This window comes from Mus pahari, chromosome 5, assembly GCF_900095145.1.
Source record: "Mus pahari chromosome 5, PAHARI_EIJ_v1.1, whole genome shotgun sequence".
NCBI lineage: Eukaryota > Metazoa > Chordata > Mammalia > Rodentia > Muridae > Mus > Mus pahari.
In genome coordinates, this window is record NC_034594.1 from 969,407 (window position 1) to 981,921 (window position 12,515).

Below are 12,515 nucleotides of genomic sequence, written 5' to 3' on the forward strand. Positions count from 1 at the left end.
TTTCTTTTTCCTTTTCACGAGCTCCTTCTTCTGAGGTGTCCTTCACTGTATCCCCCTTACTTGAACTCCAATATAGCGGCGCCTCCTCCAGAGCAAGACAGCTCAGTTGGTCAACTGGGTCTCAAGGGAGGAGTGAGGGTTGAAAAGGAAAAAAAATTAGACAAAATTGTAACATGACTGCAGCCAGTGCTGAGGCTGAAGCAGCTTTGTTTTTCCCAGTCTGCTCTTACATCATTCTAGGTACATCCAAAGAATATGGTCAGTTCTTAGATCAAAGACAAAGTCATCAGGCAAAATAGTAAACAAGAAGATCACTCAAGGTAGAAATCAGCAAAGTGGTGAACAGCCCCATGGTCACTGTTTCTAATATTCTTATCTGAGCCTACTTCCTTTTTCTGAGCCCAGTATCAAAATGCAAAATTCCTATAAGTGGCACCAAATGCTCTCAACAGGGGTTTTTAGTTGGTCGTGTTTGGTTGGATTTATTTTATTTTATTTTATTTTATTTTATTTTATTTTATTTTATTTTATTTTATTGATTGATTGATTGGTTTGGTTTGGTTTGGTTAGGTTTTGTATACTCATTGTGTTCATCTTGTGTTGCCTGTATGTTCATTGGTGTCAGACCATGTACTAAAACATGAATAGACAATAATAAATATACATATCAAGATACAGACAAAAATCGGGGCTAGAGAGATGTCTCAGAGGTTAAGAGCATTTGCTGCTCTTGCAGAGGACATGGGTTCAATTCCTAGCATTCTGGTTGGACAGTTCTCAAACACTGTAACTCTGTTCCAGGGAATCTGTTGTCCTCTTCTGTCTTTCCTGGGAACCCATATATGTGGGCACATAAATGTGGAAGAAGACAAGAGTGTCCATGAGTGCACAATACAAATCTCTCCTCTCTCTCTCTCTCTCTCTCTCTCTCTCTCTCTCTCTCTCTCTCTCTCTCTCGTTCTGGTTTGGTTTTAGTTTAGTTTTTTTGTTTTGTTTTGTTTTGTTTTGTTTTGTTTTGTTTCGTTTTGTTTTGTTTCAAGACAGGGTCTCACTATGTAGCTCTGGCTGTCCTGGAATTCACTATGTAGACAAAGTTAGCCTGGAACCCACAGAGATCTGCCTCCTGGCCTCCCAAGTGCTAGAATTAAAGGCATATATCACTAAACTTGGCAAAATAAATCACTTTTAAAGGAAAAAAGTAGAAATTAAGTCATAGAAAATAAATTGAAGTTTCTTATCTATCCAAATTGACAGACAGCTATCCATGCCTACTGTTTCAGCTACACGCATTTGAACAATAGCAAGTTCAAAAATGTTAATACACCTTAGGAAATTTGAAATATCTCAGTATCTTCACAGAAAAGACAGAAAAAAACTTTTTAAAAGTAAATATGCACAACTGAGTTATTGCCAGATGAATTCTGAGTTTTCAAATATACTCCTATTTAAATATTGCATATCCTTAATCGCATCTTTCTTTTTTTAAAAAAGGCTTTTTGTTTTTGTTTTTAATGTATGAGTACACTGTTGCTGTCTTCAGACACACCAGAAGAGGGTATCAGCTCCTGTTACAGATGGTTTTGAGCCACCATGTGGTTGCTGGAAATTGAATTCAGAACCTTTGGAAGAACAGACAGTGCTCTTAACTGCTGAGCCATCTCTCCAGCCTCAACCACATCTTTCTTGTCAAGAGCTATTTGAAAAAGCATACTGAGGTATGACATAAATATATGTTTAATCTTTCAAGCACGATGTGATTGCTGTCAATATAGGCTGGTACAGGCCTAAATGCTCAACTCTTTTTCATCTCACCACATATGCATTTTCCCTAGGTAATATTTATTACCTCTTACTGTAATTCAGTCATGATGTTTTTATGTTATGGACTGTGATCTCTTTTGCCTTTGCACTGGGTATGTCCCCATCCCAGTTTGAAAGTTCTTTCTATAAAGGATTCCATGAAAGTTTCAAAAGTCATTATGTTGCACCTACTTCTATACAACATGAAAGGAACTCATGAAAAGATACAGCCACAAGTAGGTTCTGTTGTCTATATTCCTAGGGAGACATGAACAAATGCCCATTTACCCTACATAAGGCACCCACATAAGACTACAGAACATAGGAATGATTCCATCACCCACCTAAGACTACAGGACACAGGAACGATTCCTTCCATGTATAGCTTAGTGAACCATTGAGTTTATGATGTTGACTTACTGCAAAATAGATGACTCAAAGGTAGCTGTGTCATTGAAAAAATTCCCCTAGTATGGGTATTAACTGATGAAATATATATTCCCGATGTTCCCTGTAAACTTGCGGGTAACTTTGCTGAATAGAAACTCTCCCTTTCTGAACAACTGGTGCTTCTTCTATAACCTGGATGACAGGTCTTGTGGATTTTGGAAGTTACAACAACTCCCCTTACCTTGTGAGTCTCCCTGCTTCATTCATGAGAGAATGTTTCAATTATGGTGAAACAGCTACATTATAGGTTCCAAGGAATTATCACCTACAAAATTAGGTTGTGGGCTGAACTGTTTCTGAGGGCTGTAGTTTACAACTCTTGACTTTAAGTAAACTTCTTGGCACTTGATACCAATGTGATGAAATTCTTTCCACATTGAATGGCAAACATGTTATTTGTCACTTTAGGTTTTACTAATAAAAAATTCATCTATTTTTCTTCATATTCTGTTCTCTTCAGCATGAAGTAACTGATGTGCTAATACAGGGGCCATGATTCTCAATCATGGCACTGCTGACATTTTGAGCCTTTATTCTTTATTGTGGAAGCTACTTTTGAACTGTGGGGTGTGTTCCTACCTTATTGGCTTGGGTGCAATATGTACCATTAATATCTATCCCAACTGTGACAACCAAAATTGTGTCTAGACATTATAAAATCATTCTGTGGTCAAAAACAAGCATCTTAGAAATGGCTTAGACATAAGCCAAAAGACTGGTTCTCTGAATGGACACACGGAGGAAAAGTATGTCTTACTATGATAATAAGTTTGATTAGGTTAAACCATTGAATTTTATGGTGGAGAGAGCAGGAAGTTTTGTTTGTTTGTTTTTTGCTTTAGTTTAGCCTCGCTTAACATGATACCAATGATTTCAGATTATTTTAGATCCTACATTCTAAATCTGCACAGTCCACTTACAACATTTATGTCCTTATAAGTAGCAACTCAAACTCTGAATACTTTAGAATATAAATTCCTTCCCATTCCTCCCTCACCCGTTCTTCCTCTTGATTTTTCTTCTGTCGCTGGTAAATGTACCTTCATATGCTTGCCCAAAGTAGAAGCTTGCTAGTCATCTTAAATGTCTGTGTCTCTCCAGTTTGTCTTATAGTTAATCACTACCTGATGAAAAATTAAGACCTTAATACTCTGATAAATTTTTAGGGACTATTTGTACACAATACGAGGTAGTTCATCCCTCAGTTGAAGGTACCAGCTATTTATGATTGTATTAACCTCCTAACAGACTTCATCCTCTGTCTTAGTTAGGATTTTACTGCTCTGAACAGACACCGGACCAAAGCAAGTCTTATAAAGGACAACATTTAATTGAGGCTGGTATACAGGTTCAGAGGTTCAGTCCTTTATCATCAAGGGAGTGGGGCAGCATCCAGGCAGGCATAGTGTAAGCAGTGCTGAGAGTTCTACGTCTTCATCTGAAATCGGTTAGCAGAATACTGACTTCCAGGTAGCCCAGGTCTTACACCCACAGTGACACACCTACTCCAACAAAGGCATACCTACTCCAACAGAGCCACACCTTTTCACACTCCCTGGGCTGAGCATATACAAACCATCACATACTCCAATTGTTTCACTTCTTTATATCATTCTGCACACTGGAGGAAACCATTCTGAAAGGAACATCTGATTTGCCTATCCTATCATAGTCTTCATGACTATAGATAAAGTCGTTTGTGCATTATTTATAGTGTCCTTTCCTCTTTCCTCCAAATTCTTCTAGATTTTTTTTTGCATCCCTGCTTCTGCTGTCATGTACTCCCTAAATGAAAATGCATGTACACACTCTATACTCAAGTCATATGAGCCATCTTTAAGTTTCTAAAAATTGTCCATGTCAATGTTTTTACAATATAATTATCATAGTTTGGAACACTATGCACCACATAGACCCCCTCACTTTCTAGCCTTGTCTTTACACTTAGTCAAGTTAGAAATCATTACTCCAGTACAGCTACCTTCCCACCTTAATCTTGACTTGCTTCATGCTGTTATAAACTTGTTGGTAAAAAAGCAATCAGTATCAAATTAGAATTACACATTTTTGTATGTCCCACATCCAGCCAAATATTGATTGGAGGACCAGGTATGGAAGTGCATACCTTCAATCCTGGCACTCAGGAGGTATGAGCAGGCAGAGCTCTGTTGGTTTGAGTCAAGCCTGGTCTACATAGCAAGTTTCTTGTTAGCCAAAAATACATGGTGTTTAAAAAAAAAAAAAAAAAAAAAAAAAAGGCTGGGTTCTCTACTTTCTGCTTATGTGTTTGTAAGGCTAATGGTTATTGGACAGTCTTGTTGCTTTCTGGAGGCTCCCAGAAAACTGTATTTCCAATTCATGGCAAAATGTATAACCTTGTGGTTATAGGAATAAGGTGTTCTTGGTGCTGCCAGGAAACATCAGCAGAAGCGCCCAGATTCTAACTCTGGTCTTGGTATCCTTGAGCAATTTCGTCTTCAAACTCAGAATCAGTGCACAAAATACCTCTGTTTTTAACAGGATCACAAGTGGCTGGAGAGCTCTTCCAGAGGTTCTGAGTTCAATTCCCAGCAACCACATGGTGACTCACAACTATCTATAATGGAATCTGATGCCCTCTTCTGGCCTGCAGGTGTACATGCAGATAGAGCACTGAGATACATAAAATAAATATTTTTAAAAAGGGAGGATCACATGATTAGATTGTGCCTATCCTGATTATCTTCCTTTCAATCAAAAGGAAATCAACTGTCAAGAAGCACTAATTACATCTGCAAAATTCTTTTACTATGCAGTGTGACATATTCATGCATGTAAAATCACTTTGCAGTCTCAATCCCAGGGAACAGGATGGGAAATTCATCTTTAGAATTCTACCTACCACAGACATCCTCTTCTTTTTGTTAAACAGGCTGATCTTCCTTTATTTTCTCATACTACCATTTAATCACTGATGTATCATCTAGTAAATGCATTTTTATCATCACGAGGCTAGCTATCTCCCCTTTTATATGATTTTCAGTTATATAGTGGCAAAATGAAAATATAATATTAATATCATTTTGCTGTTATGGGTATTAAATAAAATATTCTAAGATAAGAAGTAACATTTCATATATAGTAAGGGCCTCAGATGATGCTCTACCTTAACATGTTTGACAGTATTGGAATTGTTAATATATTTAGAGTTTTGTGTTTGGAGTAATTTTTTTAGTTTTGTTTTTATTTTGAGGCAAAGTCTTTCTATAAATATATTTAGGTTTTGAAGTGGAAATCTAATCTGTCTTGCCCATCAGTGCTTTCTCAGAACCTGTCCAGTGAGCAACCAGTGTTCTTATCCACCAAGCTATCTTCCCAGCCCAATAATAACATTCTTGAATCTGGAACCTTTGCAAAAAAAAAATTTCTTGCCTTTATCAAAATAGAGAGAGATTAAGTGCATTTATTTAATTAACAAACGTTTTTTGAGAGGACTCAGTATATTCTGATCAGTATGCTATATATAATAGAAATCTCTGGATATTTTTAGTACTCAAATATTACATTTTTCAACAATTTGATTTCTCTTCTTTGTAGAAATGTAGTGTGTGAGAGAAGAATGAAAAGAAAACTGAAGAAACTCAAATTAGTTTCATCTTCTAAGAGTGCATACTCCCTAGTTATCGATATATCTTTTCTTCTCTTAAGTCTTTTGGCTTTGGACCCTTAATCCTCTGATGCCATCTTCCAAGTGTTGGGATTATAAACTTGTGCTACCACACTCAATTAACAATCTTCATTATGTACTTCTTTTTAAGTAGGTCTTTGTTCTCAGATTAGAAATGTTTTATTTTATGCATTTACATATTTATTTGTGCACTCAGATGTTTAAGATTTTGGCAACATTTCAGAAGCTTATAAAAGAACAGAATATCATAAACTAGAAAGGCCTGTTAATTTGAGTTACAAAATGAAACAATATATGAAATTTTTTTTTAAATTTAGGGTGTAATTTGCTATAGGTGACTCTGCTATAAATATGACCGTGTGCTTTCTAATAGCTGTAGCAAAATGGAAATTTATTTGATTTTCTACATTGGTATCTAAAATAACCCATAAATCTGCTCAAAAATGCAACTATTTCTCACATATTTGTCCTTCATTATATTAGAATTTTTCAGCCACAGTGCTCCTGACATATTGACATTATAATTCTGCTATGTGGAGTTGTGTAGTGCACTAAGGATATTTCAGCCTATATTCCCACCAGATGACTATAGCCCTCCTCCAACTATGACAACTATGAATGTTCAATTGACATTTTTCCATTGGGAAACAATCTATGTCTCTTTAATTCTATTCCTTGAAGTACATCAACACAGGCTGTCTCTTCGTGTAGAAAGAATATCTTATGTCTGTATGGATGTGGCACCTGTCAATAATAAATCTGATAGCCTATGGCTTTGGCAGGAAAGAGAAGATGTACATCCAGGAGGCAGAAAGGATTCTGGGAGAGTGCCAGGTAAGAGATTTGCCTGAGAAGATGTGGCAAGACATAATACACATGGAATCTGAGCACAGGTAAGGAGCCATGTGTCAGAATGTAGGTTTATTTATTTATTTATTATTACTATTATTATATTTTTATTAGATATTTTCTTTATTTACATTTCAAATACTATCCCCAAAGCCCTCTATACCCTCCCCCTACCCTGCTCCCCAACCCACCCACTCCCGCTTCTTGGCCCTGGCATTCCCCTGTACTGGGGCACATGATCTTTGCAATACCAAGGGCCTCTCCTCCCACTGATGGAAGATCCAAGATACAATTTGCAAAACACATGAAACTCAAGAAGGAAGGCCAAAGTGTGGATACTTCATTCCTTTTTAGAATGGGGAACAAAATACCCATGGAAGGAGTTACAGAGACAAAGTTCAGAGCTGAGATGGAAGGAAGGACCATCCAGAGACTACCCAATCCAGGGATCCATCCCATATACAACCACCAAACCCAGACACTATTGCATATGCCAGAAAGATTTTGCTGACAGGACCCTGATATAGCTGTCTCATGTGAGTCTATGCCAATGCCTGGCAAATACAGAAGTGGATGCCCACAGTCATCTATTGGATGGATCACAGGGCCCCTAATGAAGGAGCTAGAGAAAGTACCCAAGGAGCTGAAGGGGTCTGTAACCCTATAGGAGGAACAACCATATGAACTAACCAGTACCCCCCAGAGCTGTGTCTCTGGTTGCATATGTGGCAGAATGTAGATTTATATAAGTGGGTTATTTTAAATTACAATCTAATCATAGAAGAGCCTAGCTATATGGCCATGGTATTTGTAAATATATTTTAAGTCTGAGTATTGTTTCTGGGTACATGGGGCTGGGAGGAAGAAAGACCTAACTTTCTTCCAGTCCCTACATCTCGGGACTAGAGAGATGCCTCTTACCTTAAGAATACTAGCTTCTCTTGCTAGATAAGCCAGGATCAATGTCCAGCATCCATATAATAGCTCACAGCAGTCTATAACTCCAGTCCCAGGGGATCAGGTGTTCTCTTCTCACCTCAGTAGTCCAGCCATCCTGTAAGGTGACAACTGAATCATGAGAAACACCAAGTTGGAGGAGAAGCACAACCTTTATTGAAGAACTGAAGGGTGAGTAGATGCCATGCAGCCCCGGGTGAGAAAGCATTGTTACTGGAGGAACATCGTGAGATCTGCACAGAAGCTGGAAAGAGCTTTGTGTGTATGGAACTCTCAGAGGCTAGTGAGCTGGGAGGAGGTTAGTATGAATGGAAGTGGGGGTATAGAGATGCAGAAAGGGTCAAAGCTCTAAAGCCTTAATTGTGGATCCTGTGTATAACCACAGAAGGGACCCAGAAAGCCATTAGAATCCAAAAGTGATGAAATCCAATTTGTTGGCAATACCTAGAAGTCTCTTAACATTCTAACACTCGTGGTTTATAACAATTGTGCCATTTTTTTCTTCTACCCTCATTTATATTTGAAAAATAGTGAGCTATCTGGAGAGCTAGGAAATAAACATCTTAAGACGTTATTAGAAAGATGTTATTATGGAGAGAGTAAGTAGACAGTGTGAAAGCCTTCCTTCCCCAGACTTCACCTTGACCCTAGACATTGGACCATAGGAAAGATATTTCCTCTTATTTAAAAAGCAGAGTTGCTGTGGCCTCAGGAGAGATATTCAGCCAAGGAGCAGCATAGAGCCACAAGACCAAGGTTTTTACACTCACTGGAAGGCCACTTACTTATTATAGATAAAAAAAAAAAAAAAAAAAAAAAAGTATATTTGCAGACATTTGGTTCTTGTTTCTTCTGTGGATTCTTTAGAAATTAAACATAGTTCTTTTGGTTATATTTGAAAGAAATACAAGTCAAGAGTACTGAGTGCACCTAAACTGTTAAATTTACCATATATATGAGCTTCATAATATATCTTCAAAGTGGGAAAAAGAAGAATTGTATAAGGCATCAAAAGTGTTAATAAAAACAAACCCCAGTTGAGTTGTTGAGTGAATTAATTTACCTATAACAATGTCATAAGGGATGTGGGCCCCCTGCAATGGGGGGAGGAGGGCTCTTGACTCAAGATGAGAATGGCTCCAAATCCAGGGCCCTGCAGAAATGTGGTCAAATTAAGGTTCTTATTCAGAGCAGTCTGTGTGTAGAAAGACATCAGTAATCTCTGAAACAGAGGTTAGGGAATGGAAGGTGTGCCTGTTGCCTTGGGAGAGATGGAAGGTGTGCCCGTTGCCTTGGGAAGGATGGAAGCTACGCCCGTTGCCTTGGGAAGGATGGAAGCTATGCCCGTTGCCTTGGGAAGGATGGAAGGTGTGCCCGTTGCCTTGGGAAGGATGGAAGGTGTGCCCGTTGCCTTGGGAAGGATGGAAGGTGTGCCTGTTGCCTTGGGAAGGATGGAAGGTGTGCCCGTTGCCTTGGGAAGGGTGTCAGCATCTGGTGCAAGCCATCCCAGGCCAGGCACAAGGTAAGGAAGACTTCTCTGTTGCTTTTTTTTTTTTTTTTGGTTTTTCGAGACAGGGTTTCTCTGTATAGTCCTGGGTGTCCTGGAGCTCACTCTGTAGACCAGGCCAGCCTCGAACTCAGAAATCTGCCTGCCTCTGCCTCCTGAGTGCTGGGATTAAAGGTGTGCACCACCACGCCCAGCCTGTTTTGTTTTGTTTTGTTTTTTTAAACTATGAAAATGGAGCTCAGTAAAGCATAATACTGTCACATGAATGACACAGGGTAGAAATATCTGGAAAGCTTCAGCCCATCTTATTAGTTAGTATCCTTCAATAAGGGGTCACTTGATATTCCTATCACATCACATGTACAACTTAAACCAAGACTGGCCTTAAACTGAACACAGTCTTCTACTTCTAGTAAATTCTACTACTCTGTTGACATTTTCCATAGTAAAGCTCACTCCCTGAAATTGTCTTCTTTTCTTTCTAAAGACAGTGCCCAATGCAATGGGTTTCATTATGGGTTTCAGTTTCATATACACTTTGCTCTTCTTTGTCCTTCCTCAAACCCCTGCCCCTCCTTCCTGCTGATCTCCGTCCCTGCAGTAGCCACTTTCCCCTGCACCTTTCTTTGAAAGTTTTACTTTTTACATTTTAGTGACTCTTTGTTTCTGTGATGGTGGAACATGGATTAAAATATTAATAAATATTGGCCAAATAATAAAGTCATTGGATTATGCATGTTGTATTATAAGTTTTTCTGCATTTTTTTTTTGAGATAGAGTCTCACTATGTCGCCTTGCCTGTCCTGAAACTCACTGTCTATACAAGGCTGACCTTGAACTCACAGAGATCTGCTTGCCTGTACCTCCTAAGTGCTGAGATTAAAGGTGTGCGCCACCATGCCCCCCAAAATGTAATTCTTCATAATATTTCCCCATTACTTTCGAGTCCTAGCAGAGTAAAAGATCCTAAGAACAGTCTTTTCCATTTTTACAACTCTTGGAACAGCCCAAAAATTCAGTGTCATATTACAGCATTTGTTACAGTGAGCTACTCAGCCAGACACTATAGCAACTCGGGTTCTTCGAAGCCATTGTGGTTAGAGAGAGTCCTGGATGCCACACGAGCTCACCTCTCAGTCAGACAAAAGTAACAGAAGTGATGTCAGCTCAAGGGCTCACTCAGCAGTGACTTAAAGGGCTTCTTTGCCCTGGGAAACCTTTCCTAAATTCCCTCTGGACCCTTGTTCACTGCTTCCTCCACTTCCAGCATCAGTCTCACAGTGGCTGAGAAACCACTGAGTCACAACTTGGTATAATCCACCCACTCCAGTGCTGGCACTCTCTCGGAGTTTGTTAAAACTCGGTAAAGAGAAGCCAAATCAGCTTGAGTCTTTATTGGTAGAGAGGTGTACGTGGGATGGACTGAGAACAACCGTGGCCAAGCAGGTGATAGGGTCAAAGATAGGGGCTAAGAGAAAATTCTGTAGGCCTTGTATGCTTTTAGGTTTGCATGAGCAGCAAACACATTGGAAACATATTATCCAGGTATTAGAGTTTGGAGAAAGAATTCCAACCATAGGCTTTTGATTTTCATTTTAAATGCTTCCTCAATCCCAAATAAAATGAACTAGTAACTGTAAGATGAAGGTTTTGGGAGTTTTTTAGTAACGAGAAGGTATACGTTTACTTTACTAAATAAGTTTATAAATTTATGAGAATATTTATATTGCCTGAAATAGGCTCCACAAAGGATTGCAGCTCATATAGCATTTAAATGCAAGAAGTAACTAAACGTACCAATTTTTTTGAAAAGAGAAATAAGGTGATAATTAAAAATAATTTCTGAGGTGCAAAGATGACTTTGCAGTTAAGAGCGTTGGCTGCTCTTCCAGAGGATCTGAGTTCAATTTACATCACCCACATAGCAGATCACAGCTGTCTCTAACTCCTGTTCCAGGGAATCTGACACCTTCACACAGGCATGCATGGAGGCGAAACACCAATGGACATTTAAAAATAAAAGCAAATATGAAAAAATTCTGTCCTTATTCATAACAACAGTAAATGTAACTTACTCTTTTTCCTTAAACTTTTTCCCCCCACAAGAAACTCCCAAGTTTCTGTGTACAAACAGAAATGGAAATAATGATTTGCTTCTCAACAGCTTTATCAGTTCCCAGTGTCTGTTTACACTACAGAGTGTATTATACTGCCCTCTGCTGGAGGATGAGGTGAATGCTCACTTTTCACACATGTCTCACCTAAGATACATCGTGATGTGGAAAAATAGGGTGGGTGACAGACAGACAGACAGACAGACAGACAGGGCCCAGGATGTAGGTCAATTGTGGAAATTTATCTAGGTTCAATTCTTAATACCACAAGAAAAGTAAATAAATAAAACAGTTTTAAATTGGTGTGTGTGTGTGTGTGTGTGTGTGTGTGTGTGTGTGTGAAAGAGAGACAGAAAGACAGAGAGAGATACAGAGAGACTGGGAGACAGAGACAGAGACACAGAGAGAGTTTGTGTGAGTCCTGTGCGTATAGGTGTCCAAAGATGCCAAAACTGGAAATGAAACTATAGGTGATTATAAACCATGTGACCTGGAGGGAACTTAACTTATGTCCTCTGCCAGAACTGTGAGCCTTCTCTGAATCCTCCAAATGTAGTTGTTGATCCTTGTATAATAAACCATAAATAAAGTAGAGAAGAATGGGGAAGTTGAGGCAAGGAAGAGGAGGGGAGAAGAGGCAGGAGGGGAGGCAAAGAGTGCTCTAACTCTGACGCAGCATTGTCCTCTCAGACACTGGGCTAGAAACTACGATGCATTTCATATTTTAATTTGTTTCCTATCCATACCAAGGACTATGCTGTTAGAGCAAGTGCTTCCACACTATGCACGGTGCACTGAGCTGCCCAAGAGAAGCCCTTTGGTGACCTCATCACAGAAATGGGGACACTAACACCCAGAGAGTAAGGCACACTTCAGAGGTTGTAAATAAACATGAAGTCATGATTCAAGGCTAGAACTATGAGCTTTACCTCTTTCCCCCAAGCCCTGAGAGCTGTCACCTGTCTTCTCTAAATCTAATTTTGCTCATTGTGAAGTTATAGTAAAGAAGCCTATCTGACTGGGTCTGGATGAACACATCAGGAGTGGGAAGATAAATTATGAGACCTGAGAGGTGCTGCAAAAAAATACCATCGGTACTGGTATCGTGTTACTAAACACTGGGGTTTGTAGACATTTCATATTTATTGAGTTTCTAGAAGCAGAAACTGGC